Raw genomic sequence first — 8,420 nt, forward strand, 5'->3', positions numbered from 1 at the left:
GCCACGAAAACGATTATTAACTATCCATCTATCGATGGGGAAACATCAAACCACCAAATAATCACCTACACCAGAACTCTAGACTCTGTTCTGTCATTGGCACCACGGGCATGATGGAATTAAAACCGATTGCAATTCCTACAAGACCTAATGTTTCCTGGAGAAATTAGGCTAGAATAGACAATCTGTCTATACCGGGTAATCCAGCCATTCATTTGTTTTTATCTAACGCACGTGCATGTCAGATCTTGGCCATCGCATGCTACACGATAGCTGTATCTCTAATCAATTTTGCTCTAGGTTAAAATATACTAAAAATTTTCTTCATCATGTTGTGAGACTTGTTTTACATGGTAAACGATTAGTAGTGCGAGCAACTTCCTCTGTATCTATATCATGCATCCATCTGTAAACGCAATTATACAAGTAACATGAGTATACCAAGGACCTAAAATACGAATATTCTCAAACAATTATCCCGCAATTATCCTAGTCAATTGGTGAGACTAAACATAACCGCAAGTTATGGAACGCAATAGCAGTGTGACCACAAAACCTTCTTCCACGGTCAGTATTCCAAATTGACGATTGAGCGCGGGCCACTTTCTTTCGGCAGCACAGGTGCAGCAGAAGTTCAATCTCATCCTAACGTCCTCTTGAACGAGCTCAGTCTGGTCAACCTGGTATCTCTAACAAGTTTAAACAGCTGGAACTGGTCTTCCTCGGCAATAGGGACCGAATGAACGGTGAATTGAATCTAATGAGATGACCATTGGAGCGCGGAGACCTTCAACCTCTCCAGCATGCACAATTACATCTTTCCCGTTTTGCAGGTCTCAGTCGTATGTTGTTCACAAAATCAACTTCTTTTACAGTGTGATACCGATTGGTAGGCTCATGGCAGGCCTCCTATACTGAGGCCTCCTATACTCATGCCCTAGCCAGGATTTTGGAGGGGAGGGGGGTTCCTCCCTAACTGCTTGAGGGGACCAGCGAGCGCCTAAGGGGGGTCCGGGGGTATGCTCCCCTAAAAATTTTGAAAAATGAACCCTCTGAAATGGCATTTCCTGCATTTTTTAGAGGATTTCAAAGAAAAAATCAGAAATAACTTTTTTATTCAATGCCAAAGTAGGCAGTTTTTATACAATTCCAGGCCCGCTGATGATACGAATCAGTCCATATAAAGAGACGTCTTGGACCTTTAGATATAAAGTGGACCAAAAAGTGAACCTTTGAGCCTTGTAGCGCGAACCTCACCCCCCACCCTGGCTAAAGGGCATGTAACTGAAGAACTGGTCACATGCGGCTAACCTTTGCAATCAGAGGGCATTATTTTAAATAGCCAGTTACAGAAAAGGCCCATTGTCTTATATCCTTGACCTTGTCGCTGGTTGCTTTTGTTAGTCAGATTAAAAATCTACGCCATCATAATAGTATGGCATCCTACAGCGAAGGTGGTACTAGATTACAAATATGATAACACATTACAGGGAACACCCAAGCAGAGTAGAGACACTAAAAGTGGTCTTTTACGGTAAGAAATACGCAATAATTACTTTGAAACCTTTAACAACTAGATACAACTAGAAACAACTAGAAACATTTCCTCATTTGAATAATATTCAATTATCAAAATACACTTGTTCTTTACTTGTTTCTATGACTTATGTATTGAGTTAGTGGTGGTATGAAAATAAGTAAAACTTGAGTATACCGTCACCATGTCTTTGAATATATTTAAAAGGTTGGTAAGTCACTGAGTAAAGAGACTCTTTTACACAACCAAGTCTTTTATTCAACTAACGTTTCGGTGACCGTCTGTCACCTTTCTCAGTTCCTTCCACAATTATGTATATATCCAACTCCTGTGCGATTTTGGGACCGCATTGTAGATACAGTTCCCTGTAATCATGCATATGTGTAGTTATGTAAATATTGTACGTTTAGGAATGCATCTATATCAGCAACACTTGTGCTTCAATGCAATGTTAACCAGTCAGAATTGCCCTGAGAAAGGTGACAGACGGTCACCGAAACGTCGGCTGAATAAAGACTTGGTTGTGTAAAAAGGTTATCTTTACTCACTATGTATTGTTATTCAATGTTGCAAAAAAAGACGTCTGGTAGTTGTCGGCGCGCAGTGACCACGGTATCCAGGGCTCAAAATTCATTTTTGGGAATAGGTGCACTGGTACCGGTGCACCAAACCTAACAAATTGGGTGCTGGGTGCACAGAAAATACCATATAAGATGAAATAACAATGTCAGCAAAAACTTATTGTTTTATTTCTGAAGATAGTGTTATAACAATGATTTTATAATTTTTCTAACCCTTAGAATTAACCCTAAGAATATGCTGTATACTGCAATACAGTTAACATCATACGTAAACCTACGACAATAATTGGATGCACTGGTGCACCCATTTAAAACAATTGGGTGCACAACTCCAATTTTGGGTGCAGTAAGGTGCACAGACACCCATTATTTCGAGCCCTGGTATCTAAATAATGCAGCTGAAGGTAGAAGCGGTGACTAGAACGCTGCCGAGCATGCTACTGAATATTTCATCCCGGTCCATCACCTGCGGTTCTACCGGGTTGAGGTTAGAGGTACAGACCTCACCGATAGGAGCAGGTGCTTCACCTTAAAGGCACCCAGTGCACGAAAACTTAGATTTACCAATTTACAGATTAACGAATGGCAGTAAATACCAATAAAGTTTGGTAATGTTTACTTTGATTTTTTTTTATTAAAACTACTGGACTTTAAGATGGTAATAAAAAAAGTCAACTACGGTGATTCTGGACCTAACAAGGGATGTAAATGAAATTACTGGACTTGACTTTTATTTATTACCATTGTAAAGCCTGATGCTATATACAAAGTAAACATTACCTGGGTTTACTACCTTTGATGTATCCAACTTTTCAAGCAGTGATCCAGTGCAGTTTTTTCGGGCTTGGAAACACAATCAAAGCAAATATTCTAGTCACTTATCTACATAGTAAGTTAAAACAACACTGTCCCAGTGTATATTGACACTCATGAATCAATAATCCCAAAACTTCTGACGGAAAATTGTTACTGGTAATTTGTTAATTACTAACCAATATACATAATCATCAACATTATAACCAAATACACATGACTTTAAAGTATACCAGACTTTCATTCATCTATCCTAGATTACAAGTATATAATGATAAAATAAGGTTTGTAGTCTCTCACGCACAGTACTCTTTTTATTAATAAGTACATGATAAAATCTGAACTAATTGCACGTATAATGAGAATGAAATTGCTTACCCACCCTTATAACATAGTGACGCCACTTGTAAAGGCCGGAATACACGTATGTTCCAGCTAGTGTAGGCTTGATTTGAGCCAAAGGGAAAGGCGTGAAACCCTGCCAACCCACACAGCGTTACGTGTTGTTTAAATTTTAGATTCACCCCATTAAAGTTGACAAACTGAATCTTGAAGACTGATTGTGACATTTAGAGAGTATGGTTTTGGTTTCACCCGCGAGATCTAACAAAATGAATACTTTATGAGGCTGTCCTACGTCTAATGCTTAGCATCTGTCAAAACGCGAAACTCGTCTTGTGGTTTATCGTTATCGAAGATTGGGTAATCTTTGCAAACGAGATGCCATGTCTCCGTGTGCATCCCGTATCATTACGATGATTAAGATTTGTATCGTAATATACGGCAAAGCTGCGTAGGTGCCTGATGAAAGCTTTAAGTGTTTTCTGTGTGTATCAGGTATTTTGGCAACTCCTGAGACGGTTTTTATAGCACACATTTCCATTTGAGCTACTTGAGCTTTTTAGTCAGATAGAAATGTGGTCACAGATCCACAATAATTTTTTTAAATATTAAACATGTATATATTTCTAACTAAAAGAATAATATTAAAGATGTATATTATTTCTAAGTAATATTTTAATGTTTGATATAGTCATTTAAGATTATCATAATTTAGAAAACTCGTATCTTAATAAAGACATCCGTTGAATTCATTGCATGTACATTTGTTGTCCGTCCATCGAAAAACTAATAAAACTGTATATATGTATCCTTAAACCCAAAAACGCGTCAAAGCGTTAAAAGGTTGTAGATAGATACTAAGTAGCTGAAAATCTTATCATACAACCATATCATGCTTGTTAAAAGGATGTTGAACACGATTGATACAACAAAAACGTCAATGCATTACGAAAAATGCTAACGTTGTAGCTTCTACAAGGATTTTATGCCGCATGTCATGGGTAGAGGCAAAATTATTGCCAGCGTCTTTTTCGGTCTTGCCTCTTGGTCACGAAAATGCCGAAGTCAGTAGTTTTTTGTCTGTAGCTTACGGAATATGACACACAGCCGGAGAAACGAAAATTAAAAGACAATCAAAAAAGCTGGACCATACGTCAAGGTATTTAATATTGCGATAAATAATTGTTGTCTTAGGATCTACAGGTTTACTGTTCGAAACCCCAGCTGGATCGAATGCTGCCCACTTTACACTTATGTCCTCACTTGATACTTTTAAAAATGACTGGCTAGCTTTGGTTGGGACATCCGCGTACAGCCGGATGCCCGTTACATTCCAAAACGCGTTATTTCAAAACGTGTTTTGAATGAACCATGCAACTACAACAGGATGCAATGACAACTTCGCTGCATTCCAAATCATGGCACAGTTGAACACCATTTGGAATGTCCCATAACGTAATTACCTGACTAGCTCCATTCGTTTCTCTATTTCTTCTCCTTGGAATTTGGAACCAAAAGTAGAATACTTTGAAGGGTTTAATATCAAATGATTTGGCGACAAGGCATGGTGAGGGCACACCCAACTTTTCAAGTCACCAGTAGCACAAAGGATAGTAGACAATAAATACTCAATTCTATCTGAGTGAAGTGAAGTCAAAGTTTATTGCACAGCGATCGAATACAACAGGTATATTGTATGGCAAATAATATGTAAATTGCTATTCCTAAGGGCACAAGATTGGTGTCATGGCAGGATTCAATCCCCTAAACCTCTTGGTTCTGTGCCAAACTCTTTGCCGTTACGCCACACGACCCCAACTTGAACAATCACACTCGAAAGGTATTATAATAAGGCCGCTGTGGCAAAAGTCTCAAAGACATAGCAGCAAGGCATTGTAGCACACCGTGTGCCTTTAGACATATATTGCTGGGAATAAGCATAAAAACTGTTTTATGGCCGATGCAGCGCCAATTCCGAGGTGGTTTATGGCAGCAAATATTGCAGGTAATAACCATTCGCATCAACTGCGGGTTCTAATTTTGAAATTGCTTTCACGTTAAATTCCTCATACGCCAATCTTGGAGGAGCCTACTAGGCGGTGTTGCAGCTATATTACGTAGAAACAACCATATTCTCTTGAAGATGAACACTTTAACTGCCACCCTCCATACCGCTATTACTTTCCTGCACCAACCTGCCCTATGTTCTCATTGCTTCAGGAATGATTATAAGTCTCTAGTGAGGAGCAACAATGAACTAAATGATGGGGAAAGAAAATGGCTGCAACCCTCAGGTTTTAGCTCTTGACTAGAGCATTTAGAGCAGCACCAAGGCGTTGCATAAAGTTATGATTATTAAAATACGAGGCTGATAATGAAAGAAGCAGGCGTTTTGAAATAATTACTACAATCTCCCAATGCTTTCATTATCTATGGAGGACCTCAAAATTGCATGTGTACCACACAATTATCATTTTCAAACTTTTTTGCCACTACCACCAAAGAAGAAAACTAACATTCCAGTAAAAATGACGACACAGAAACATTTATTTATTCATTTTTTTGTTTAAATTTTACGTTAAGTTATTTATGTATTCTCGTGCAATTAGCCTTCTGGTATGAAATGCTCATGATTTGCAATGCTACCAATTACTTCTTACACATACAATTACTGTATCGTAATGAGTCCTTTAGATTGGTTTGTTGACAAATGGTTACAATGTAACCAACGCGACAAATGGTTACAATGTAATAAACACAAATTGGCGCAACATAACAAAAGCGACGTTGCAATGTATTACATGCGGCAAACGAGTAAACGCACGACGACCAGGCCGGATATTCTAGCTTGTTAACGCTTGGCCACAACATCTGTTATGTAGTAGTACCGGTAGTATGTCTATCTGAATTGTAACTGACACTGTTAACTGTTCCGAATTGTTTATGTTATTGTTGTGAGGGCTAGCCCTTTATAATAGCCTCCGGCTAGTTGGGCAGTCCTGGTGTTATCAGCCTAATAAATTAAATCAAATCAAATCAAACGGTTGTAATGTAACACGCGGCAAATGGTTGCAAAGCGAGAAATTGTTGCAATGTAACGAACATGGCAAGTGGTTACAATGGTAACAGACACATCAAATGGTAGCGATGTAACAAACGCGACAAATAGTAGCTGCAATATACCTGACGCAAAAAATGGTTGCAATGTAACCAAGGCGACAAATTGCTGTAATGCAACAAAAACGCGACGTTGGCGTTGCAATGTATCAAACACTACAAGTGGCTGCAATGTAACAAACACTACAAGTAGCTGCAATGTAAAATACGTGACCTTGCAATGCATCAAACGCGGCAAATGTTTGCAATGTAACAAACACTGCAAGTGGCTGAAATGTAACAAACGGGACGTTGCGATGTATCAAACACGACAACAAAAAAAACACAACAAATTGTTGCAATGTAAAAAACACGACAAATGGTTGCAATGTTAAAACTCAACGTTACAGTTTGTCAAACGCGGCAAATAGTTGTGATGTAACAAACACTTCAAGTGACTGCAATATAACAAACGATGCAAATAGTTGTGATGTAACAAACACTTCAAGTGACTGCAATGTAGCAAACACGACAAATGGTTGGGATGTAACAAACGCGAGAAATGGTTGCAATGTAACAAACACGTGAAATGGTTACAATGTAGCAAACACGTGAAATGGTCACAATGTAACAAACACGAGAAATGGTTGCAATGTAACAAACACGTGAAATGGTTGCAATGTAACAAACGCGAGAAATGGTTAACAACATGTAGCACCCCAGATCTGCCGGGCCGGACCGGACACCAGGCCACGGCCCGTTATAAATGCCATGTACACTCGAGCTTTGCAGTCATCCCACATGGCCTCTTTGTGTGTCACCGCTCCTCTAGGTTGTATTGGTTATGTGTGATTGGATATTACAAACGGCTGATGAGTCCATCGATCCTGACCTCTCCGGTGGAACAAACTCCATACCTCGCCCTACGGCTTTAATTAAACCCTCGGTGAATACTATATGGGTCAAATGTTTTCTATGTATCTCGTATTACTAGAAAATCATCAACGTTGGCATTTAAAAAGTGTTTTTAATGTGCTTAAAAGTGTATAAATATGTCTCGTTATGTTGACTTTGCCATGGCTTGGTATTATTCTTCATTAGACCTCGACGGAATCAGGTCGGTAATAATAACACGGGGCAGGTGAAAAATCTATAGTAAGTCACCATGGCACGAGGATGGCGTTATTTTAACGGCACCTAATTTTATGGCCTGTAGCTTGGCCGACACAACTGGAGTACAGATATATGTCAACCATTCATCTCATCTATCCCTCGGGCTATTTATTCGACCGTTGGGGCACCACAGATGATCTGACATTCAGTTTTCTATCCCTGTTGTCCATCCCAAATGAGTGTCTATCCTCTGCCTTACCTGTGCTGTACCATGATTTGCCAGGCATGATGACCGACATACGCGACTAGTGGCATCGGGTGACCAAGTGGTAGAGCATTAGACTATGGAGCGGGAACACCAGGTTCGATCCTTGCGACAGTTCAACCATAAGACAAAAATGTGGAGCAAATATATGTATCATGTGTATTATTTGATCGTTTGCTATTATTTATTGATTATCATGTGATACCCTGCATACATTCAGCCGTATAAAGGCTGCGACTGCACGGGTACTGTTTGACCAATAAAACCTTTGATATTATTATTATCATACTTGCATGGCCGTTAGAATAGCAAAGAAAGCCGTATAGGCTGCCTTTACATGTTACAAACACTATAACTGACAGCGTGGAAGAGAACCATAAGACAGGGAGATTTACGTGGGGAATTAGCATTTACAGTTGTAAATTGCGGCTCAGCCGACTGGAGTCACACTTTCAGCTGCTCATTAGTACAGTACTGATCGCCGACTGCCGACGCAAAGATCGATGATATGTGGTGGTCTACACTACCAATTTGTTTTCCTTTTTTTTTTCTTATTTTCTTATGTTGAGAAATACTTTTTTTCCGTGGGCATTTTCAAGAAAATTCAAGAAACATTCGTCAAAGATTTTGTATGTTCATTCTTACAAAACGAATTGACATTAACAGCGCTAGA

Source organism: Branchiostoma belcheri, unplaced genomic scaffold (genome assembly GCF_001625305.1).
Source record: "Branchiostoma belcheri isolate BF01 breed outbred unplaced genomic scaffold, Haploidv18h27 scaffold71, whole genome shotgun sequence".
Classification (NCBI taxonomy): domain Eukaryota; kingdom Metazoa; phylum Chordata; class Leptocardii; order Amphioxiformes; family Branchiostomatidae; genus Branchiostoma; species Branchiostoma belcheri.